The sequence below is a fragment of the Camelus dromedarius genome, chromosome 6, assembly GCF_036321535.1.
Source record: "Camelus dromedarius isolate mCamDro1 chromosome 6, mCamDro1.pat, whole genome shotgun sequence".
Taxonomy (NCBI): Eukaryota; Metazoa; Chordata; class Mammalia; order Artiodactyla; family Camelidae; genus Camelus; species Camelus dromedarius.
The window spans coordinates 89,423,423-89,448,823 of record NC_087441.1 but is presented as its reverse complement, the minus strand read 5'-3'; the positions used below and the strand labels follow the sequence as shown (position 1 = coordinate 89,448,823).

General features: G+C 41.1%; 1 long non-coding RNA gene and 1 pseudogene across 8 annotated transcripts in view; one reads left to right on the top strand and one right to left on the bottom strand.

Annotated features, from left to right (window-relative positions):
• Window positions 1-1,532: 1,532 nt before the first annotated feature.
• Window positions 1,533-3,176, bottom strand: LOC135321544 (diphosphoinositol polyphosphate phosphohydrolase 2-like; annotated as a pseudogene).
• A 306-nt stretch (window positions 3,177-3,482) lies between these two features.
• LOC135321543 (uncharacterized) overlaps window positions 3,483-25,401 on the top strand; it is a 59,158-nt gene continuing 37,239 nt past the window's right edge. The window contains exons 1-7 of one of the 8 annotated variants that reach the window (XR_010381395.1): window positions 3,483-3,831; window positions 4,801-4,925; window positions 5,640-5,750; window positions 6,137-6,281; window positions 15,245-20,026; window positions 20,217-20,357; window positions 23,278-23,451. This is a non-coding gene — a long non-coding RNA (uncharacterized LOC135321543). Of the gene's footprint in view, window positions 3,832-4,800; window positions 4,953-5,639; window positions 5,751-6,107; window positions 6,282-15,244; window positions 20,027-20,216; window positions 20,358-23,277; window positions 23,452-25,401 lie in introns of all 8 variants that reach the window. The other 7 variants (XR_010381401.1, XR_010381398.1, XR_010381394.1 and 4 more) reach the window with 7 other exon arrangements.

The window sequence follows — 25,401 nt, the reverse complement described above, 5'->3', positions numbered from 1 at the left end:
GTAAAATCATGAATTGAAGAACCTTTTTGCCTTTGTCTCTTGATAGTCTTTCATGTTCTCTTGGCAGTTTAATGCTAAATCCATGCATAATTAAGTTTGATCTTGCACAGAGGATGGAGTCTGGAACTTGCACTGATAGACTGGAACTTGCACTGACAGACTGTGTAAGGATTTTTTTTTTAATTTCAATTTTTTAATTTGATATTTCCAAATATATAAAACATCAAGATTCTTACACCAGTTATCTCAAATGAGACCATACAAAGCAATTTTAAAGTGTATACAACAATCATTCCTCCCTTCAGTTTTGCTACTTTATACAACTATGGGATAGACAGAAAATTGAATGGCATGTGCCTAGTTGGAAAATTTCACCTGTTTACAAAAAAAAAAAAAAAAAGAAGAAATTAAGAAAACTCAAAATCAAACATGTAGGATACTTGCTATTTTGTGTCTGCAAGTCAATTTACAAACTTTTTTTTTTTTAATTTAGTAGGCACTTGGGACTGAAAATTTTAGCTGCCCAGTTTTATCCAACTACCCAACAGAAAGCAGCACAAATGAAAGTCCCAACACTCTGTAAACTTTGAGGGACTGAGAGAGTAGACACTATTTTTTATCTGTAGTAGATTCAATTGTTGAGCCTGCAAATGTAGGCTTTTTTCTCTTAACAGAAATAAATATCCTCAGGGCCTTTCCTCTAGCTTCAGTGGGCTGAGTTCAAAAATAGTGAAGAACCCCTCATGTGAAATTTAAAGTGTGACAACTCTGAAGTATTCTGATGCATTATACAAAATTTTGCTAGTTGCATAGACCAAAGACAGATGTTTTGCTAAATGGCACTGAAGAAAATCCTGACCCAAGTGGCACTACTTGGTCCAAATGTTACTGACCAAAGAAAATGATACAACAATATTTATAGGCTCACCTTTAAGAAATGGTTGACATTAATACTGTACATATTTTACACATCAAATACATAGTCCAAGAGTTTATAAAAGAAATTCATGCATTATTACCTTTAAGAATATCAATGTACAACATACCCAGGCCCCCCAGTAATTGTGACATTTCAGGTGGACACAGTGTTATGTACAAATACAATCAATTTATCTTCTGTGTTAAGTATATAATTTAAAGAAACTTCAGAGATTACTGAGGAAAAACTTAGTCCACTGAAGATTGATAACAAGTGTCAATCTCTGGGATTTTTAAGTATTTCCTTTAAAAAAAAAAAACACCCAGAAAACATAACCTCTGTACAAAGAAAAATATAAAAATTCTGGAAGATCATGTCTGATCACACTACATAATTTAGAATGAAATGTCAGTTGTTTAAAGTTTTTCTGTCTTATTCCTTTGGCAGCCTTAATTTGTGAACTAATACTCGTATTTAGCTCAGCTGCTTTTATGGCACAAGAGCCCAGTTTCAAAATGGTGGCACTGATTTTCTTTATAACAGCAGTATTTTCAGCAGCAATTATATTCTTAAAGGTTAACAATTTGTACAACAAATGTCTAACGATGCTTCTTCCTACTTTATACTCAACAGTTATGATCTTTACAAAAAGCTAATATCTACATAGAGAACCACCTTTTACTTGCCCCATCTCATCTCTGACTTGGTTGAGGAAGTACAGGCATTTCAGATTAGGTATTTATGTGTTTTAGATGGGATTCTTGGATTTATGTGAATATAAAAATAAGACAAAATAATTCTTAGGTACATTCCAGTGTCCCAGTAATTAGTTACATGATAAATAGTACCTACCTGCTGACCACCTATAAAAGATGAGACATTCCGAGGCACCCTAAAAACCTAGGTCTGTAACAGGTGAACAAGAAGGCCATTTTACTCAATTCTGATGCAGTCACCACTGACTGCTATTTAAGGTGTTTACTGGTAACCAGCAAGTTTAACTGAAGAGATGTCACTAAATTCAAACTGAAAATATATATTTAAAAGCAGCAATTTACATTGAGGGAAATATGGTTCTTGTGTGTTCTGTGTAAAGAGAGATTATGAATAAAGGGAATTGGCAACTGAGCACCCTAATTCAATTCCATGAATACAGGTTCCATGATAAGATATCTACTACATGCATTTTGCTTACAGTAACTGCCTAAAACTCACCAGCTCTATAGAGTTAAACTCTGTATTAAAGGACTATTGAGTTAAAGGGGAATTGGCCATATCAAGTAGCTAGTGACATAGTACCAGTTGTGAAAATTGAGATAAATGAGTTGACAAATGGATTCATTGAATATGTTAATATTGTGAATGAGAAGACAATTCACCAGGATAATATACCCACAAGTATGTTGATCTGACAAAAACCACAGACTGACATCAAATGGATAAAAAAATACTGGGGAAAAAGTGAAAATGCCAAACAAAATAACAAGGTGGGTGGGCTGGGTGGGAGAGCACATTTAAGGCATCTAAAAAAAAAAATTCCACATGGCTTTGGCTTATTAAAATATTTTACACTATCTTTTTTCTTTTTAAAGAAGATTTGAAAGCACCTAAAAATCAAGCAGATTGTTAAAAAAATCCCGCATGGCAAATTCAGTTTGTAAGCGTCATTCAGATATTTGTCAAGGAAAATAAAGAAGCCTCTGCCCATGAGATTGCACATGGTGGAAGGGGTCCTTCCAACCCTGTCTATCTTATGCTGGATGGCAGCCCAGAGGTTCTCTGTGCAGCAGCTACAAACAAGGTGTTACTTTCTGGAAGGGAAGGGACTGTGGAATTTCCACTGGTTGGCGAGCAACCCAGCTTTAATTTTTCCAGATACTCTGCATGTACAGGCTTATGACACTGGAGAAATTGATGGCATCCTTTACTTTTAACCACTCTGTCTTCCTTCCTGTATTAACAGGATCTTCCCAGTCTTCTAATATTTCAGTGACAGTAAGGACATAGACATATGTCCTGTGCTTTCTGTCTTGGTTCTCATATATGCCCAGGAGTCTGCCTGACTTTCCTTTGACTCCAGTCTCTTGGTAAGCCTCCCTCACGGCAGCACTGGCAGGCTCCTCCTGGGGCTCCAGTCCTCCTCCTGGGCCAGTCCACTGGTCCGGGACCGAAGCCTGCCCACATGCAGCACCTCGTCCTCCTGCTCGCTCCGGAAGGACAGGGACGCCGCCCGCTTCTTGAAGCCCTCGCTGTCCTAGGTCCGCGGCCTAGGGGGGCTTGGGCCTCATCGCAGAGGCGGGCTCTCGCTGCCGAGGCCCCTGCGGAGGCCGCCACCCCGCCGGGGCGAGGGGGCGAGGGCGAGTCGGGGCGCAGGGCGGCGCGGCCGTTCAGTCCCGGAGCCAGCCGCTCGCTCGCTCCGGTTCCCGCAGCTGCTGCCGCCGCCCAGGGCGGAGCGGGGCGCGAGGTGCGGGGAGACGGCTTCAGGGGCTCCCGCCGGCCCTGCAGCAGCGCCGCGGCTGCGCGAGGCGTTTGGGGTCGGCTGCGGGCCGTCCCGCCAGGGCCCTCTGACGTGCTGCGTATGCACAGGTGGCTGCGCGGTGCCCATCATTGCGCCGCCCGTTAGTGCGCCGCCCGTGGCGGGGTCTGTGTTCGGGGACGGGTGTGTTTGTGGCTGCAGTTGCCGCAGTTCGTCCCGGCCCTCCAGACTTCCCCAGCCCCACTCTCGGCCTCGTGGTCCTGGCACGCCCGCTGCTTCTGCCCCGGATGCTTCCTCTGGGCTCCGCCCCCAGCACGTCCACGTCACGCCTGCTGCCTTAGTCCTGCAGAAATCCTGCGCTTTGGATTTGTGCCACCTTCTGTAAGTTGAAAGCTTCTGGACCAAGTGCGGCAGTGAGATGGAGTCAGAAGAGGAGGTGAGCAAAGTGATTTCTGTCCTGTACCTCTTTTCTTTTTCCTACCTTTTCAAGCTATTATTTCAAGATGCCTTTCTGAGGGCAAGGTTTAAAATTCACTCCCTTAGCTTTGCTGTTATTCTTCATTTCTAATAAATTGGGAACTACAAATACTCTACTTTTAAAAATGGTTGTATATGTTTACTCATTTGTTTTGGAATAAATTTGATGAAGATGAGTTTATGGGAAAGCAAAATGTGACCAGGGGTTAGGAATTTAAGTGGAAAATTGAATCTTCATGAAGCTTTCCACATTTCATTAGATGTTAAATTCTACAGTGAAGTTTCATATGATTATTAACTATAAGTATATTCCTAAATATCGTGGTTAAACTTTTATTAAAATAATATATCATAAAGCCATTAATATTTTTACATAATACAGTTGTTTGATTATTGAATTTTTCTTGTGAGATATTAGTCAGCAACCTCAGTTTTTTCTTTTAGTGATTTTGTAACAAGAATAAAAATATATTTTAAATCTGTGTGACACAGTTTTATTAAAATGACTTGAGAGTGTATGAGCATTTTTCAGTTTATTTTCTTCTTTCACATTATATTTTTAATTTTGTGTCCTTCTACATTGTATTCTAAAATTTGGAACCGATTGATATGTGCTTTTCACTTCACTATCATGAGGGTTTTTTTTTCAGATGAAACTGAAAAATTTAGTAATTCATCTTTTGTCATTATTAAAAGCAGACCAGCTAGGCTCCTTTGTGCCACACTAAAAATAATACCAGAACATAAGAAAGGTTTCTGTATTAATTTATGTGCTCTGTGATAGCGTCTTTTCTGTGAACACTCTCAACTCCAATGAGACCCTGACATTGAAAATTTACTTGTACATACACAGGGGTTATATTATGCTTCCTTGACCATTGAAATGAGTATGGATGCTGACAGAAATCTTTGCGTTGTTCTCCCTAAGGTATTTCCATCAGAGAGTCAGCAAAAGTGGTTGACCAAGCCCAAAGGAGGGTGCTGAGGGGAGTTGATGACCTGGAATTTTTCATAAGGGATGAGGCCATAGATAAACCCACGTATGCCACAAAGGTAAACTCCCCACCGGGATTTGCTTCTGTAAGTGTATCATCAAGAACAGAGAGTAGGATGAATCATGCAAAATGGTAGATTTCATAGCAATTGTACTTGTGAGCTGTGTATTTTATTCTTGTGTTGGAAAAGAGGTTTTGTTGTTGTTGGTTTTGAATGGGGTATTTTTCAAAATTGAAGTATAGTTGATTTACAGTGTTGTGTTAGTTGAACAAGGTATTTTTCATGTGGGGAATCAAGTAAATTTAAGAAACCCCAGAATGCAGGATTGACTCTGGGAATGCTGGGCTTCATGTGAGAGCAAGATCTGCTTCTGTGGAAAATTGCAGGTTGACTCACTGACCTGTCCGATGTAGAAGAGCTGTAGACTGATTAATTAAAAAGAAGCACTAAAATTGTTTAACTAGGTATTTGTTCTAAAAACCTCCAAACTCCAAATGGAATGGTATGGCGGATTAGCTGTACTTTTGCATCTATTACTCCACTGTTAAGATGATACTTTGTACTTAGAGATGTAAAGTAGAATATAAATGATAATATAACTTAATATTTCTGGTAAAGTGCCTGTTATTTCTTTACATAAATTAACATTCACCCAGTGCAAAGGACCTGTTTTCTCTAATAACTCAGTCTCTTCTGGGCCATTGTTTTTAAAACTGTTGCTCTTACTGACATGGACTGAAGCTTGACATAGTTTGATTTCTCTTGCTTTAGTGGCCAATAAGACATGGAATAATTGAAGACTGAGATCTAATGGAGAGGTTCATGGAACAAGTTATTTTTAATTTTCCCTGAGCTGAACCTGAGGGCCATCACTTTTTGATGGTGAGTAACTGGGACTGAGAGAAGAGCCCTGTGGATTCTTGGTTGCTTAGATTTTAAACCCAGGATATTCTTCCCTGGGGAGTTTTTAATTCCCACTAAAGCTCTTTGTATGAGTTGGAGTGCTTTTTGGGCAAATAACAGAAGGCTCAACCAAAATGTCCAAAACCAAAGAGGGCTTATTATCCCACAAAACAGGATGCCAGTGTCAGGCCACTCAGGACTGGTTACTTGAGCAGCTCAGAGATGGAGGTGAGAACCCAGCCTAATTCACCTGTTTGGCCTCTTGTGCTGGTTCCCCTCAGGCCCCAGGGTGGCTGCCCGAGTTCCTGTACTGACTTTTGGTGTATTTACTTTCAGAGTTTTAGAATTAAGACTCTCATCTTCAGAAACCTTCCTAGCAGATTTGCCCTGTCTGTCCGTGCCCAGTGTGGGCCCTAGAGGGGAACAAAATTACTTTGGTACATTTTGATGAGTCAAGATTCTCTCCTGTTGCTGGTGAGGGGACCACATCTCATCACCTGGCCCCAAGAAGTAAGTACCTAAACCGGCCTCCAGCAGCAAGGAATGAGGAGGGAGGAATGGGTTTGGGTAGGAAACCACCTGTGTAGTTAGGTGTCCTCCTGAAATAACTGGTTGGCTCTGACCTTTGCTTCTTACAGCAGAGGGAGCTGAGTCAAGGTGCTGTTTTGCCAAGGTTAAATCTCACACTAACACTGAGCTGAGTTACAGGCCCTGATATTGTGGATGTAATTGATCTTGTTCAGATGAAATAAAACAATACAGAGAAATGAAGAGAAATGTCTCTTGGTTGTGGAGCCTGTTTTCATTGTTTTATGTTCTTTTTAAGTTAAAATTAATTACATGTATAAAACACTTACTTTAAGGAGAGCAATTGCATGTAACATAGGCTGCACATTAAAACCTACATAATTTAGCTTTGCATTTTTTCCATGCTAGTGCATTGTCAAATGGTCCCTGATCCAATTATATAATTCTTCCTAATGTTAAATATGGAATATTCTTTAGAATTATCTGGCTTAAAATATGTTAAGTACAAGGCTGTTATGGTAGTTAGTGGAATCTATATATTTTGTGTGTATTAAATCAAGTCCTTGAAAGTGCTCTAAGCTTTTTCCTGGCTGTATCTTCACAAATAGGAATTGCCACGTCCAAGTACTGTGTTTTACAGGCCACTGTGTATTTTCTCTCCTGTGTATCTATGATGGTTTATGTAAAATACATGGAGCCAGGAAACTGACAGTATGTCTGAGTGGCTTTGTCTTTACAGCCAAAACAAATTACAGACTCCCACCTGCCATGCTTGGCATGTTCCCTTCTCTCATACGTCACATAACTACCTGTTGATAGGACTCCAGGCATGGGCCTGGGGCCCAGCTTCCTCTCCCTGCCTGCCCCATCCTGCTCTGCTCAGAGGGAGTCTGAGTCTTAGGCCCGTGGAGCAAATGCAATCACCAGGACACAGCCCACAGGAAATTTTTCCTACCAGGAATTTTTCTGCTCTAGCTGGCATATACACCGCAGTACAATAAAACCAATTGCTGGGAACGAACTGTAGGTGTTTGATATGAATATGGAAAAGCTTAAGTCCTTTGCCAAAAATGAGTATCTGAAGAGAATTTTCAAAAATAATTGTTTATTACATTAAACATAAGAAAATATTGTGCTACATTTATTGTACTTTGAAGTTAGGAGGTGTGTTTGCTGCATGATTTGAAAGAGGAAGTTATGAGAAGGGTGGTTTTATCTCAGGCTTATGTCCTTCCTCATCAGTTAATGGGATAATTGAAGGGGAGTGAAGCAGGTACAGGGATTTGTGGCCATGTCCAGAAATTCATTGAAGACATTTACTGAACCACTACATCAGCTAATGGCTTCTTGGTGTAAAAGAGTCTAAAAGTTTTAAATTAAAGTTCCCTCAGTAGCCTATGAAATTGTCCCTTCTGACTGCCATGACAGACATCTGCACATCCATGGTGGGAATGAGCTCAGTAGGGCTCATGTTTTTCAAGAAGTTTCAGAGACTCAACTCATGTTGGTCACGTGGACTAAACAGATAGCAAATGGGAACCACACTCTTTTCTCTAATACTGAATTGCCCAGAGTTCAAGACAGAATCATATATTCTAAAGAACTGCAGTGCTCTTGAAGGGAAATTGAATTGTAACTGTAGAGGAAATTTGCAAACCTTTCTGAATATGAATCAGGGGAGGAAGAGCAAGCAGCAGTGCTGCCCAAGGATGCTGGGAACCAGGAGCTCTGCCATCCACCTGAGAGCAGGAAAGATGTGTGTCCCAGCTCAGGGATGGAGGATCACCCTTCCTTCATCCTTTTCCAATCAAGTCCTCAGTAGCCTGTGTGCTGCCCACCCACATTGGCAAGGGCAGGTCTCCTTACTCAGTCTGCTGCATGCTAAGCTCTTCCAGAGACACCCTCTCAGACACACCCCAGAAAGAATCGTTTACCAGCTCTCGGGGTACCCCTTAGCCCAGTCAAGATGACACATAATAATCACCATGACATGTGGCTTGTCCTGGCTTACCGCAGTAACTCCCTTCCTGGTTCATTAGGGTGGCTCAGACCTGCTCTGTCCTGTACACTAGCACTGGCTGGTGTGGAGCTGGACATCCTTGGTGCTGCTGAGTCTGTTACTGCTGGCCCGTGTTCTTCCCATTTTCAGTATATTGTCATCTCCACTCCTACTTGCCCTTCCTTGAGGATTTATGTTTTTAAAAATGTTTCTTTACTGCAGTTATGGAGAGGTTTGAGACTGGAGCAATATTAGTTGCATGTGTTCAGCTTGCTTTCTTTATCCAGAAATATGGATTGATTTTTATAGTACTGACTAATTATTCATTTTTGAATTAATACTTGATGATATTTTACCATTATTATGAATACAATGCTTATGTAATTTGCATTCATGTGAAGTTTTAATCATATACTTCAGTATTTAAAAAATAAGAAAAACTTGATATCTCCAATTTAGATCTCGTTATATATAAATAATGGTTTTTGGAAGGTTTTATTTAAATTAGTCCTCTAAAGGAACAATTACTGGTGGTAAACATAGGAGAAAAGGAGGATTGAGGAAAACATAGATTTATGATTATGGTTCTGAGAACCCAGAAGAATGTATCTTTAATAATGCTGAATTTGATTCAGGAGCCAGGAGAACCTAATTTTATTGTAAACATTCTCTTAATGGAAGTGTATAGATTTTAATATTAGTTCTTCACAGATGGTGAATTGTTTGGCAGCAAGTACTAAAGTGTAAAAATCAGTGATTTAAGCAAGTTAAAGGTTTTATTTTTCTTAAAGTCATTTGTAGCAGGGAGGGCAGTGCTGGTATGTCAGGTTTCTGGTGTCATTAGGGATCTGTGTGCTCTAGTATATTTAGCATATGGCTTCCATTCTAAGATTGCCTTAGATCACAAGTTAGCTGCTGCAGCTCCAGTCATCACCTCCATATTCCAGGAAAGAAGGGGTTAAGAGCAGAAGTGGGCCTACTACATGAGTCTACCTTCAACCTTGTAAGGAGCTTTCCCAGAAGACACATCCAATAACTTTTGCTTCTTATTGGCCAGAACTTACTTAGCCATCCCTGTACACCAGGAAGTCTGGGAAATGCTGTTTTCTGGGCCTGTGATTGATCAGTGGTCTGTCATTAAGGCAGAAGGCAGAATAGATACTGGGTAGGGAAATTGCAGTGCCTGCCATAATGATGTGATTACAGGTATGAAGACAGTGGCAGATCAAGAATTCAGCTGTCTTCACAACTGTGGTTGGATATGGAAAGTGTTTTCCACGTTACAGAGCCAACAGGCTAGGGAAAAGCCACACCAGGATGTGCTGTGGCTTCTGCCCTGGGGTGAAGTCTTTCTTCTGTTAGCTTCTCCGCCTGTGGAGAAATAAACCAGGAAGTTGTATTGGGAGTTTCTGTGGCCTTCACACACAGGCTGTAACTCAGGGTTTCACAACTCTTGTAATGAATTTTTTTTTTCTTATTATAGAACTATAAGTGCGATTTAGAAAATTTGGAAGATTCTTGTGGGGCTTTTCACACTCCTATCCCATTATCATAAATATTATCATTTAGTATAGCTATACTTAATCTTTTCACTCATGTTTTTATATGATTTTTCATTCAATATTGTGTCCTCCATCCCTCTCCCCCATTTTCTTGCATGGTTTTCATAATCCTCGCTTTAATGGTCATGCAATCATGTATCCAGTGGTTGTTTCCTGTCTGTTTAGCAGCCCCACTATTTTTAGATGTTTACTTTTGTTTCCAGTTTCTTGGTTTTGTAAGACATAACATAAATTAATATTTGCACAATTTTTTCTATATTTAGAGCATTTTTATATTAAGAATATAAAAATTATATATATATATATATAATTTGGAGGTCCAGATGTGTTAATAATTTTGAATCTCTGGTATACCATTTCACACTGAAATCTTCAATGTACAAGAAGCCACATTATTTGAACTCTTAGGATTGATTAATATCATTTTTGATTATTTGACTTTTTAATTTGCAGTTTGAATACCTTTGATCTTAAACAGTTTTTCATGTATTTATTAGTTGTATTTTCTCCTTTGTGAATTGCCTATTCATGTCCTGGGTTTTGTACATATCAGTGTTTTATTGCTTTTATTGTTGCTATGATTTCTTTGAACTTTATTCTACTTAAATTTTTCTTTTGTGATAAAATGCACATACCATAAAATTTATCATTTTAACCATTTCTGAATGTACAGTTTGGTGAGTTGCATACATTGACATTGTTGTGCAAACATCACCACCATCCATCTCAGGAACTTCTTCATCTTCCAAACTGAAACTCTGTCCACATTAAAGAATAACTCTCTTTCCCCCTCTCCCAGCCCTAGCCCCCACCATCCCCCCTCTGTCTCTATGACTGTAACTATTCTGGGTCCTCATATAAGTGGAATCATCCAGTATTAGTCTTTTCATGACTGGCTTATTTCACTTGGTATAAGGTCTTCAGGGTTCAGCCACATTGTAGCATGTGTCAGAATTTCCTTCCTTTTTTAGGGCTGAATAATATTCTGTTGTATGTATGGCCACAATCTGTTTATGGTGTGAGTTCTTTCATATAACATATAAGAATTTTTTGTCATAAGCAGATACTTTTTCTCACTTGATTTTTTGTAGGTTATGTTTTTGAACATCTATAATTGTAAATTTTTATGTAAGTAAACCTACTTTCCTTTGATGTTTATATATATTTTTCATTCATCTGGGATTTATTTGGAACATCACTTGACACTGAAATTAAACCCAGGAAGAATCCAGAGCCAGGGTTAATCTACTTCTTGTTGGAATGCCTTCTATAGGCTCACATTTTTTTTTAAACCAGGCAGGAAGGAAACATTGCATGACTATGCTCCCACTTTGCATACCTTTCTAGCCTTCCTCTCTTCATCCTATTCCCCCCTCTAATCAGTTTAAATGTTATGTTTATAAAATTAACTTATTAAGGTGCTTGGATTCCTCTTCAAGGTAAGAGAAGACTCTAGGTCTCTGGAGTTAATACATTCAATTTCTTCTGGCCTGAGATATATTCTTGGTATTACAGTTGTTTGTTGATATATTCAGCACTTGCTAAAGGCCCAGCCCTCTCCCCACCAAGCATTTGCATGAATTAACTCACTTATTTAATCCCACAGACAATTGTGGGGTAGGTAGTTATTAGGCCTGTTTTTCAGGTTGATAGGAGGTGCCATAAGGAGATATATTGTAACCTAAATATTGGAATCCACAGCTATTCTTCATGTGCTTTAAATGAAAGAAAACTAAAAAAAAAATCTGATATAGTAATCACTAACACAGTGCTAAATGTGTACTGGGATCATTAAGGTATTAACTAATTTGATCTCAGCCCCTTGAGGTAGGCACATTAAAATAAGTAATGTGTTGTTGAATAACGTTTAGATCATTTACTTACAATCTGCTTTTGATGACTTTATTATTTCTTGTCTATGTCTTAAGATTGCTTTCTCTCTCCCATTCAGGGAGTGTATTGATTCTAATCAGAGTAATTAAAACTTACTTGGGGCATGATGTTTGAGCTTTGTATCAGACAGGAGTATAAACTAAAGCCCCCAGCTAGTTGATAGCCAGATTTGATTATTTGCTTGAAGAGTTAGCATACACACAGCACAGAATTCAAAAGGTGCAGTACGATTTCCAGTTCAAGAGTGTCTCTTTCCCACTTCTGTGTTGCCTTCCAGATCCCCTTCATGGAGGAAACCAACTTTACTGGTGCTTAACCAGCAATAATTATGTGCAGGCACATGGATTATACATAAACTTGATTCATAAAATGGTAACAAAATTGACATACTATGGTACATTTTGATTTTTACTTTAAAAATTTTAGAAATTATAATTTGAAATATATGAAATTTACCCACTTAACACAGTTTTAAATGTATCATTTGGTAACATTACCTACATTGATATTGTGATGTAACAGAACTCTAGAACTTTTCCATCTTGCAAGATCAAAACTTTGTGCCCATAAACAGCTCCTCATTTCTCTCCCTCATACACCTTGCTTTTTAAAAAAAATGTTGTAGATACAGAAGTATATTTAAGAATGTGTATGTATGGAGAGGCCTCTTTTCATGTAGCAAATTTATAGTAGATATTGTTTCATATCTGCAGACACACTGCCCATCCTTTTTAATTGCTGCAAAGTGTTACATTTTATGCATGTGACCTAATCTGTGTAATCAGTTCCTTGTTATGTGCAGTTATGTTTTTTCTGATCTTGGAAGCTGTGACAACTGTGCACCTCTCTGAGACACCTTGTTTTAGATGTCCCTTGGCTTGACAATGGAATTTGATTTTGTCTCATAGTCTTTGTTCAGAGACTTCCTCTTCAGTACGTGAGTTTCTCACTGGTACATGCTGATGATTTTAGTGATAATAATGCACTTTCACTGAGTACGTTCCCCATGCCAGGTGCTGCCATGAGCACTTTGTTTAGACTCCTGTGAAGTCAGTGCTAATTATGCATGGAGAGAGGAAATCACTTTCCAAACTTGGTAAAATCGAAGGTGGGGTGTAGCTGGGCTGATTGGAGTTGGAGCTATCCCGTTGCCCGTGCTGAAATGGCCTGGGCTGTGTGGCAGGTGTGTGTGGTCACAGCTGCTTTTCTGGTGCTGTGCTTTCTGGTTTTAGTGTGTTTTATTTATGTATGGATATTTTAAAACTCAGGCTTGACTTTCTCTTTGGTTTCTATTGGGTGCATATTCGTTCTGATAATTGGTGAAACATATTTTAACATAACTGTACTTTTGTATAAGATATTTACCTGTATTTGTTTAGGGATGATTACTTCCTACTGTGCTTAGTGACCACGTTGGTACATGGCCACATTTCTTACCTCCTCCTCCTTTCTTCTATCACCTGCTTTTGATTGTTTATGTTAGTGAACTTACTCTGATATTTATGTTTGTGACTTTATGTTTACTGGTGTCTCTGCTGCTCTACCAAGAAAACAATATCTTTTGATTCCATGACACAAGGGCATCAGTGTCTTTATATTTTCCTCCTTTCCATCTGTGCCTGTCAACTTGATACTACTCCTGTTGTTTTAATTTATAATATTTACATTCTCTTCTGTAGCTATAGATTCTCCCAGAAAAGAAAAGCATTTATCCCTACATCTTAAATGGACTACTTGCTCACTGTAAGTCTTTGGCTGTACTTTATGCATTCTTATTATTTTGCTAAAGCTTATTGTCTGATGGTTAATTCATGAAGGGTTCATAGAAACCAAATTCTCTCAAGTTGTTGTATGTTTAAAGACATTTTGTTTTTGCAACAGACTTGATTGGCAGTGTGGCCAGATATAGAATTCTGGGGTCATATTTTCCTGCCAGAAAAGTCTGTAAATGTGGCCCTGTGTGTCCCAGTGTCCTGCATGCAGCTGTGCCAATGGCCAAGACAGGCTGCCCTTTTCCTGCTTTAAGAGTATGTTGCTCTGCTCAATAAGCCTAACAAAACACCATAGGCTGAGTGGCTTCAACAACAGACAGTTGTTTTCTCACAGCTCTGGGGGCTTTAGGTCTGAGATCAAGGTGCCATCATGGTTGGTTTATGATCAGATCTCTCTTCCTGGCTTGTAGATGGCCTCCTTCTCACCAGGTCCTTGTGTGGCTCTTCCTCTGTGTGTGAGTGAGAGAGAGCTCCCTGATCCCTCTGCCTTATCCTGCAGAGATGTTAGTGCTGTCATGTGACCTCACTGATCCTGGATTACCACTCTAGGGGCTTCATCTCCAAACACAGTCACCTGAGGGTTGCAGCTTCAGCATAAGAGTTTTGGGACACACAGCTCAGTATATAACAAAGGGTAATGTGGATTTTTATTTATTTATTTTTTTGCCAAAAGGCCTAGATTTTTTTTCCTTTCTTTGTTTTTTTTTTTTTCTCCTTTTCTCTCTCTTTTTTTCCCTAGCTTAAATATGTGATGTAAATCCATATTTATTAACATGGAAAAATTTTCAACATATTGCTGAATGACAAAAAGCAGTTTTATTTATTTTTATCTTTCTGTAATCCTGTTAATTTCCTCCTATTAGATAATAGTTATTATTTTAAATAGACATTTTAAAAAACTCGGATATCTATGTCATGATATTCATCTGCTTTATTTTTATATTTTTCTGGGTACATGTTTTTTATCTGCCATTTGTTTTTTCCTATTTTCTCTCTCCACTCTCTTTTTCTATGAGTGTTTTTATTTGATGTTTGGCTAGTCTTTTTGTGTTCTTTCCTCATCTTTGAGTGAGGGGAGCTCTTTCTGAACTGGCTGTGTGTCTGGTTTAGGCTGGGTGGTGGGCAGTGTCTGGCTGAAGCAGATTCTGTCCCAGGCTTGTCTTTCTCACAGCAGATGGTGGAGGTGTAACTTCTCACCTTGCCACCTGTGCTCTGAGGGGAGGGGCCTGGGGAGCGAGGCTCCTGCAGCTGTGCTGCTCAGACTGCTCTGACTCCAAGCAAGGGCTCTCTGCTTTTGTTCTTCTCTGGAGAACTGGATATTGCCTGGTATCTGAAGTCACTGGTGTTCTCTTTCTATGTCCTCACTCATCTGGTCTCAGTGGGGCTGTTATTGCCCTTGGCAGCTCAGTGCATGTCTCTTCAGATTCACGGTGTTTGGGTGTTCTGTTATCCGAGGTGGAGTTTCCTTTTCTGTAGCTTGTTCTTGTTTTGGGGTGGATTAGTAAGAGCAGAAGTGTTTAGAGAGGCTTTACTCTCTCAAAGATTTTAAACCTCACAGCCAAAATATGTTTAATCAATCACTCTGGGTGTACTCTGTCTGTCAAATTAAGGAGTTGTACAGCATCTTAATGAACATGCTTTTAGATTAACATTTTGCTGTTCTGATGTAATTACATGAAATTTGGGTGAACACTAAATATAGTGAATATTTCCTTACAGACAGAACCTCCTCTGAATACACCAGAAAATAAAGAATATCTTGCAGAAATTATGTTCAAATTATTTAATGTACCAGGACTCTACATTGCATTTCAGGTAAGGACAAGTGACTTTCATGATTCCCAAGTGACCTTAGTTGTCTAATGTGGAAGAAATGGTGATTCTAGAGGCCTCTGTAAGATTGTGTGGTGTGGTTTCCTTTCCCATGCACTCAAGTGCACAGGAACTCATCACATTCAGGTCTGAGCTCAAACACTGTACAGAGCAATTTCTGTGATTTATGTTTTTACTGCTGGTGTAGAGTTTGTCCAGCTTTTGTCTGTTTACATTCATTAGAATCTAAGGTATCCTCAGGAAGACAAGATCAATATGTAGGTGTGGTTCTTTGGCTTCTTTTACTTCTGATCATAAAAAAGAAAATATACTATAGAATCTGTTAAAACAAAACAAAATGAAACAAAATAAATGTCTTTCAAGGGTTTCCCTTTGTGGATCTGAGCTCCTGTGGTTCCATGAGTTTGCAGAACTTCCCCTGAAGCTGCTTGTTCTTCGTGGGGGGGTTTGTTGTTTTTAGGTGTAATGTATCTGCCTCTATATAAGGGAATTGACTGAAATTTGGGGGAATAAATGATAAAATTGTTTTCCAAAATGCTTCCTGCGTATTCTATTCCCTTACTTGTAGGAAAAAAGAGTAGGAGTTGCATAGATGTTTAACTTGGAAGATTCCACATGCTGTGTCCTCTGTGTGGTGATTCTCAGTAGACAGTGATGTCTTAAAGGCTCTGAAAATGCCTACATTAGGAAACTCTGTTTATTCCACCACTTCCAAATTTAACCAGAAATATTCCCCCACCCCTAAGCTGTTTCTGTTCCATGGAGTAGGAGACACTTCAGGAAACACTGGCCCAGTGGTTCTCAAAGTGATCTATGCAGCAAGGTCTCCTCAAAAGTGTTTTTTTCAAAATACACATTCTCAGAATTTATATCAGACCACGGGTTTCCAGCCTCAAAATTTTGGATCGGGCAGTCCTCAGGGGAGGGGAGGTTACTGAGCTGTGTGTTGGATGTCTAGCAGCATCTCTGGTCTTGACCCACCAGGGGAAGCACCACCACCAGCCTCCCCTCCCTCAAGTGTGACAGCGAGAAATGGCACCAGATATTGCCAGGTGCTCCTTGGGGGCAAAATTGCCCCTGGTTGAGAACCACTATCCTGGTTCTGCCAGATGAGAATTTCTGGGTGCCAGGCCCAGTATTTTGTCTTTCTAAAGTCCCCACAAGTAGTCTTATTGCAATCCATCTGTGGACCCACACTGGGAACCAGTGGATTACAAATTAAAACCTCCTGATTCCACAATAAGATTCCTTTCTCTCTGGCTTTTCTTTGCAAAGCTTTGATTTATCTTACTGAGAAGTTGACTCCTCCAGATTAAGTGCACAGAATTTACATGTTAGTTGTCCACTTTGGAATTTGGATTTGGGAGGAAGATGGAAGGTAGGGAAAGGGAAATTTCATTCAGTCTCAGTAAGAAAGAAAGGGCTTATTGCTCCAACCTGAAGATAGGCTTGTGGAACACTTGAGAAAGTCCCCATGCTGATGGTCTCTGTGGTATTTGTGAAGGCAGTGATGGCCTTAGCTGTGTAGTGGACATCATGACAAGTTGGTGAACACACATTAACAGGAATCATCATTGACAGCAGGGATGGGGTCACTCACACTATCCCAATGGTCAGCAGGGCACCGAGTTCTGCTCTGTCTGTGGGCCTAACCTGATTTGAGGTGAAGGAAGCAGTGAAAGAAAAAACCCTTCTGTTAATTAAAGCACCACTTTTGAAGACATACCTGTACTTAGCAAAGGTAACAAGAGCCTTTAAACACAGTTGTGTGAGAAAGTGGAAGATGCCTAGTGTCTGTGGCACTGGCAGTTGGAAATTTGCAGTAGCAGATTTGTGCAGTCTGGTGTCAGCAGTCGTCTGATGTCCCTGGGCTCTGCTTGGCCCCGGTGTCACTTTGACAGGAGGGTTTTCCTGGCTTTCATTCTGAACTGTAATCTGGGTATCAGTGGGTGCGGCACATGAACATTTGGAGGATGATTTTGTGTTCTGTGACAATCCTCTGGAGAGGATTTGTTTCTTGCTTTTTAAAAATTTTTTAAGAGCCAAGAAGGAGAGATTGTTCACCTTGACTTGTAGGATGCTCTGCAATGTCACTTTTTGGTTTTAATTTTCAAAATATAACAGAAGTGTTTTCTAATTCAGGCTTCAAGAGACTATATATATATATATATATATATATATATATATATATATATATATACATTTGGTACAATGGACTAGTTAAATGAATTATTTAAAGTTTTTTTTTTAATAAATTGAAGCTATCTGGAGGGGGTTACATTGGGAATTCAGACATGCCTTTCCTTCTCCACGTCCCTTCTTGGAGGCAACCCCTGATACTAATGTTTGTTATTTTGTGTATTACAAGTATCTTTTGTGCAAATATAGGTTTGTGTGTTTATGTGCTAAGCTCCATTTAAAAATGCAATAAATGAATCACTATGCTATACACTGGAAACTAACAGAATTTTGTAAATCAACTAAGACAAATTTAAAAAATGCAAACTAGTTTTTTTTAAAAAACAATTCATTTATTTCATTTAAAAATAGTCACTGTTTTATTTCAAGACATTGCAGAGATGATGTACTAATATGCTGGTGCTTTAATACCTCAAAGTTCAGAAATCACTGCAGGGGGAGGCTGATGTGTCTACAGTCAGGAGGAAAAAGCCAAATCTTTCCCCTCTGTCATTGCACCCTGCCAGTGTCCCCTTTGCCCGGGGGTGAGGAGAGGCAGGAGTCCTGCAGAGCATGCTCTGTGCTCGCAGCCCCTTCATCCAGTCTCAGAACACTGCCCCCTCCTGGGTGTGAGGTGTTTAGGTGCCACTTGCTGTGTGGTCCTACCTGGCTCCTCTCTGAGGTCACGTCCTCAGAGGTCAGTGCAGGCCAAGGTCAGGGCCTGTGCCTGTGGGTCTGCTTCCTGGCCTCCCCTGTGCATCAGAAACAAGTTTCACACTACGTGCAGGCCCAGAGAAAGTTGTTGTTCAAATTTTTCTCTGTTTCTTAATGCAGTTTTTTCCCCCTATTTATAAAAATTACATTTACTGTACAAAATTTAGGTAAAATGGAGAAATGTAAAGAAGAAAATAGAATGACCCACAAACCTGCCCAGAGGACTGTGCCACACTTTTTTGGTATAGTCTACTGAGCTCTTTTTCTTAGACAAACAACACACATTTTAAGCACAGTTGGGATACCCTCCATCTGATTTCATGTTCTAATTGTACAATGTGCTCCTGAGGTTGTATTTTGCATATTGACTTATCCCTGATGTATCTTTATGGTTAAATACTCTGTGGAAAGATATTTAGTAACTACCTGACAGCCCATCATGTGGGTGAAGCACAACTCACTTACTTGTTTTCCTAACATTGGCTGTGGTTTGTTTTAATATATTTAATCTGTGATGAAGCTGATACTCAACATGGGTTGAATTAATTTTAGAAAATGTTATATGTAATGTATTGAGTATAGAAATTGTGAATAGTTTCTGTTTGTGAGAGCTACTGTTCTTATGATTTTTTTTATTTTAATAATGTGTACATATCTTTTATCTTGATCTTAAATATTTTACAATTGGCTTGGGCTCCTGAGAAAGGCTACACACTCTCTCACTTCTAGAAGTTGGGCACCTCAGAAGACATAAGAGGAATTCAGTCACTGTTCTTGCAACTTCAGTGGTAACTGTGCTTGTACATAGTGGAACTGATCCATCTGTCAGATGGATGAGGATTTGCTCCAGCCTTCTGTCTCCATGAGTGTGTGACAAGCAGCCAGTGCCATCAGGGAGCTCAGAGTGCCTCCTCTACCTGGTGCAGGTGGGGACATTGTCCACTCTGCACAGCTACTCCCACCAGCATGAGCTGGACCTTCCCAGCCTGTGGCCTGCATGTTGAGTGGCACCCCAGGGGGCTGGTGAGGACCTGGGACCACACAGCAGCTCCTGGCCCTCTCCTGCTGGTGATGGCTGACAGCCTGGTCACTGGTCCGGGAGGGCAGCTGGGTGAGTGGATCCAAACTCCCCCCAGCATGGATCTCACATAGCATAGGGTTGAGGGGTACCTGCCAGACTGTTCCTTCCTACCAAGTGCAGCTCTTACTAGAGTGAGCAGATCGGTTATTGAGTCTTTAATGCATGCCTAAACCATGCTGTGTACTTGACCCGCTGTCTGTCACTGGGTCTCTTCTGTGCACCCACTCACCGCATATGATGGGTGAAGGTGCCAAGGCTGAAACATATGTGTTAACAGATGTGGCCATGGTTACTCTGCCCACAGATGTGGAACCAGGATCTGAGTCCAGGTTGTCACAATCTAAGTCCTGCATGCTAACCAGGTGGTTGACTTTTAAGTGCAAGCCAATTTGTAGTTGGTTTAAAAATTAATAGTTAAACAGCAAAAAAAAAAATGTGACAATGAATATATATATGTTCATGTATAACTGAAAAATTGTGCTCTACACTGGAATTTGACAAAACATTGTAAAATGCCTATAACTCAATAAAAATGTTTATAAAATTAATAGTTAAAACTTTTTCCTTTTTGTTAGAGGAACAATAAAATGACCCATTGTTCGGACAGACAGCAGCATTTTGGAAATTAACTGCCTTCTGTGGTTTTCTCTTCACATTCCTAATGGAAAGGCCACTTTGCTTACAGAGCATCTCAGGTTCTCCTAATGGAATTGCATGCATGGTCATTTTATTCCCCCTCCCCCAGTCCTGAGCTTTGCACAGAGTGGAGATTCAGTAAATGCTTGCATTGCCAGGGCAGGTGGGGGCAGGAGTCTAACTTACAGTCCAGGGAGGGCTTTCCTCCTGGAGTTACTCACATGGTGTTTTGCCTCTCTGTCTCCCCAGGTGGAAGGTTAGGTAATTGGAAGCTGCATCAAACACATCCCTATTGCAGATAGAGATATGTATTTCATTCAACAGCTGCCAAGGGAGAGGGAGGTGGGAGTCCCTCCTGAGCAACCACTGGAGACCACAAAGGCCATTAAGGTAAACACAGATGGGAAATGGGCCAGTTTGGTGGTGAGAGAGAAATAGTGTTTGCACACTTCCCCTTGTGGCCACCACCCCTGCTCCCACTGTGCCTTCCCTCCCCTCCCCATGAATGTGGGTCTCCATCTGTTTACCACTTGAATTAAGGGGCTGAAAACTTAGCCTCTTCTCTGAACATGGATGCTTGTGGAGTTCTCCAGCTGTAAATGAGAGCAGCTTGATAACTGGTATTGAGCATCCTGCCTAGTACGATGTCATTTAATTGGAGCCTGATTAGACAGAACTTTCAATTAGCCAATGTGTCTTGCACCTCTCCCTCCAGGCTTCATTTCCCGAGTAAGGAGCAGACAGCAGCAGCAGTGACTGTGAGGAATCCTGTGCAGTCAGCCAGAATTCAAACTCATTTCCAGCTCTTGCTGTGTGTGGTTCTGTACCCTGAGAATTACCATTCAGAGTGATGCTGTTCTAGGGTGAATCATTGAACAGAGTCCACCTGTGTTTTCTAGACTCTGTTACCATGCTGGAGGAGTTACAGGAAGCTCTAAAATTAAATCAGTAAGATTCGGAGGAAAATGGCTCATTGGTCCTTATTTAAAATGCCCACTTGACTGATCCATCGGTTTGGTCTTTGTGTCACTCTGTAGGTAGCTGTTGACAGACCCCTTTCAAAGCAATTTTCTCTTCAGGTTGCAAAATCAGGACAAATTACTGTTTTGTTTTTGTTTTGTTTTAGTCAAAATAAAGAGATTCTTATTAATACAAGGATAATTATTATATGAAGAGCAAAGATTTTGTTTTTGGAGAAAAATTTAAGCATGGAAGTGACATGTGACCTTGAACACACAGTTTCTGAGCTGCAGGGGAGTTTAAGGGAGGTTAGCCTCCCCCCTTCCCTCCCACTTTTGCACCCAGTAACAAGCTGGTTGAAGGAACGCTAGTGCCTGGGGGGAGTCCCACATTTTGCATGACACTCTTGGTGGACGGAGAGGTATTTTTAGGACAGGGTGCACAGGTGCGAGTCAGGGCCCATGTGAGTAGGGTGGCTGGGTACCCGGGTGTACCCAGGACTAGAGTTTCCAGGGATGGGTCACTTCACAGCTTGGGTGTGTGGTCCTGGGCAGCCCATGGGAGTCAATCCTTTCCCCCTGGGGGAAGGTTTACAGAAGTAGCATAAGACTTTCTTTTTATGTTAAAATATTTCCTAGAACTTCCCCTAGTCCTTTCCTTGTGTTTCTTCAAGGAAATAAATTTGGATAGTTGACCCAAGTTCCCTCACCTCCCCATTCCTGTTACCAATATGTCTCACAGCCTCTGGCTCCTGACTGTCGGGGTGGCCATGCAGGTGAGAAGGGCCCTGAGTATGCTGACTGTGACAGAGGCTGCTCTCCTAGTCCTCGTGGTGGGCTTTACCTTCCTCACTGACTCTCTGGGGTCCATCTCTGACCCTGAACCAGGTTTGGCCCATTTGGGCAGTGACAATGTATCACTCAGCCATGAAGGTAGGCAGTGGAAGAGCTCCTTGTGTTCCCTGCAGGTCAGCCACCCCATCCCTGCTGTCAGTTAGTTCTTGCCCCACTTCCCTCTGTGGGAGTGGGTCAGAGTTACCCTGTGTCTTGTTGCCCCTGTGGGCAGGAGTGGGCCTGTGGATGCATGGATTCTGTTGGTGGGGACAGTGGTGGTCCAGGACTTGGGGCTGACACACTGCACACCATCAACACTGTGGAGGCACTTCCTGCCTTCAGTTAAGCCTCTGAGTTGCTGCGAGACATTGACCTGGTGTCTTAGGACAACTTACTGTTTCTGCCCTCAGCCTGGTAGATTTGAAGTTGTATGGGGTGACCCACTCACTCAGTTATCAGTGAGAACAGGGGTGTGTAGCAAGTCTGGCCCATCAGTCTTACAGTTGTGCAGAGTATACCAAGGATGGTATTAGGTTTCATTTCAGGGATTCTAAGATATTTTGAACTTAGTATCATGAAAATGCCTTCAGAGGTCCTCCTGAGCACCAGCTTTGGGCCTGACAAAGTGCAGGCATTGAACAAAGCCCACCTGGCCCACAGGAAGCTGACTTTCAGAATCCGGTACCCAGGGGCCAACTGCTGTTCTTCTGAGGCTAGCTCTAAAGACAGATGATCAACCCAGAGACCCCCAGTCAGGCATCACCAGCTGAGGAAACACTTTGCACAGCACAGGCTGGGGCTGGCACTGAGCGGGTTCTCATGCCCCAATGTGTGGCAGCTCCATCCTGTCAAAGTCGGGCTTTCCTTTGGTTCATGGTCCCAGCACCTTATAAAGTGCTCTGCCATTTACTTATTTATCACTGTCACTTGTTACTCTGACTCTCAGCCAGTGTATGGGCCAGTGGGCAGGGGTCTGTGTGTGTTTTATTCACTTGTGCATCCCACGTGCCTAGGCACTCACTAACTCTCTGTCATGGAGCCACTGAGTGTGCTGTGTCAGACCGCAGAGCAGGTTAACCACCTGCCAATCGGATGTGGTGACCACAGGGCCAGATCTGCTGCCTTCAGATCTGGGTTGGGCTGCGATGCGGGTCTGCTTGTCCCAGTAGGTGGCAGCGAGTGCCTGGGCAGGTGCCACGTGGGGGCATACAAGGAGTAAGAAGAGAGGAGATGGAGACTAGGGACTTGATAGGCACCGTCAGACATCATCTCAGATAGTAGGCAGCAGCATGTGACACAGTGAGGCTGGGACTAATAGCAGAGCTGGAAAGAAAGCAGAGTACGTGGCCAGAGCATAGCTGTTAGACATCACTGAGCCCAGTAAATGTCCCTTGGAGCTGTGGCATTGGGCAGGACTGATGTCGGGGGTTTGTGGTGCTGGAGTTACTGGGTGTTTGCCGGAGGGCAGACTGGGTGGCCGCTAATGCCTGGTGACATCTCTGTGTGTGTGTCTGCAGGAGAAGTACTGTCACATTTGCCCCAATATAGTCAAGAAGTTTGCCAAGTATGACGTGGATCAGCGGAAGTGGATCAAACAGCAAACAGGGAACAATGCCATAAGCCAGAAGAAATTCATTATCGATGTTGGCTAGGAAAGTTTCCCAGGCCCTGAAATTTTCTTTCACCCAGAGGTAAGACGTTTGCTTTCTGAGTGTGCAGAGAATGACGTGTGTGGAGCAATGCTGTCACCTCGTGTGTGCAAGAGTGGCTCCCCGTTGGGCTCTCAAGTGAGGTGGCCACCTTTCAGGGAGAACCTTGGGAGTGTAGGCTGCAGCTTCAGTGGCTGCTCTGGCTCCTGCATGGTCCACGCACTTGACTGGGTGTTTCATCATGCTCCTTTTTGGGTCTGGCTATCTGTTAAACAGTTAATGGTTGGTTAAACCAATAGTGGTTAGGAAGAAGCTTTAAGAGCAATAGAAGAGAATGGATTTGAAATTCATCTCCTACTGATATGAAAACTAGTTAATCTCGAGGATTGATTGGAATTTGCCTCTGTATAAGAGTACGATAGCATACATATAACCTTCCCATCACACATGACGATCCATCCCCAGTCCAACATTTAACCCAGTACAGCTGGTCCTGCTGTGTTCCCTGCTGCAAGTTAGATAAAGCTTCTGTCTGAGGACAGCCTTGGAAAGAAGAATTAAAGATATCATCAGTTTAGCAAGTAGTCACAAAGAATTATTACTGCTTTTGTAAAAGCAGTAACTAAGAGGCAATATTTTAAGGTTTAAGTAAAATGGACTTTATTTGTATTTTGGTATATTTTTCTGCCTCATTCAGTTTACATTTAATAGGTAAATACAAACCACTGCCTGTTCTTCGATGTGTATGACTGTTCAGGGAAATGGCACACAATGTATGTCTGACAGTACCTGATATCACGGCACTCATTCGCTCGTGATAGTCTTCAGTTAAAATAGACATAAACCAGCAAAGTCCAGTGAACAGCTGCATGGCGCCTTCTTCTTCCCTCGAGCACATTGACACTTTTCATGATTTTTAAAGCATTTTTAAGAATTTTGTAATTGAATTACTTATACTTTAGCTTATTTCACTTATGGAATTGAATGTAAGATTTTTTAGTTAATAACATGGTTATTACCATATTGATTGTTTCACCTAGAAGCCACCACCACCCCCCATTCCCAGTCTTCTAGCTCAGATTTACAGTGTGAGTCACTGACTAGGTTTTTTCTTATATCCTGGCTAACTTTTTCATGACATTAGTGTCTATACATCACATGCTCATTATCTACAATATTTTTCATTACATGCCACATACACTGAGCACTTGCTTTTTACAATCTCATATAAAGATTGAGTCACTGTGTATTCTAACGCAGGGCTGGTCTGTCTTTGTTACTGTTTGATTTCTTTTCCCTCTCTAAACCCACACATTTCATCTCTTGAAGGGACATGTCACCATTACTCCATGCACAGAGTCACTTGGATTAATTTGACACATTCATTCCAATGTGATGGTTTAAAAGGCATAGTGAATTCTGTATTTGTTAAAGTTACATTTTAAAAAAGTTGTTGAGAGAAATGTGTATTGTTTCTTTTATATCTGTACAAAATTCTGTTCACCAACCTGGATTTTATGCAATCCATCTCAGATGTTGTTGACAAAGTAACACAGAACTGTCCCATTGATGTCCACCATCTGCTATATAAGGTATAAGCTGCTTGGGTAACATGCTTGGATTTCATTCTGAAATTAAAGGCCCAGCATTCTGAGAATAATAGACCCTTACCATCAGTCTGCAGATAGTCCTATTTGACTTCTGTTTTATAGGATTTGTTAAGGGCCTGATTCCTGGTAAAATATTTTTCTTGGAGTGAGGGTGACTTAAATGCTTGGCAATATAACTCAGTTAGCCAGAAGTATTTGATTTAAATATTCTAGTATCTCTTATTCTTATCTGCCCAGCTGTATTTTTAAATTGGACAATTTTAACCCTCCATGTTGACTGAAAGATCAAGGGGGTCCTTCCCCTCTTGCTTTCTGTGAGTTTGCTGGTCTTGCTTCATGAGTATTTAGATTAGTGCCAGATGTGTTATTGTCAGAGAGAAGG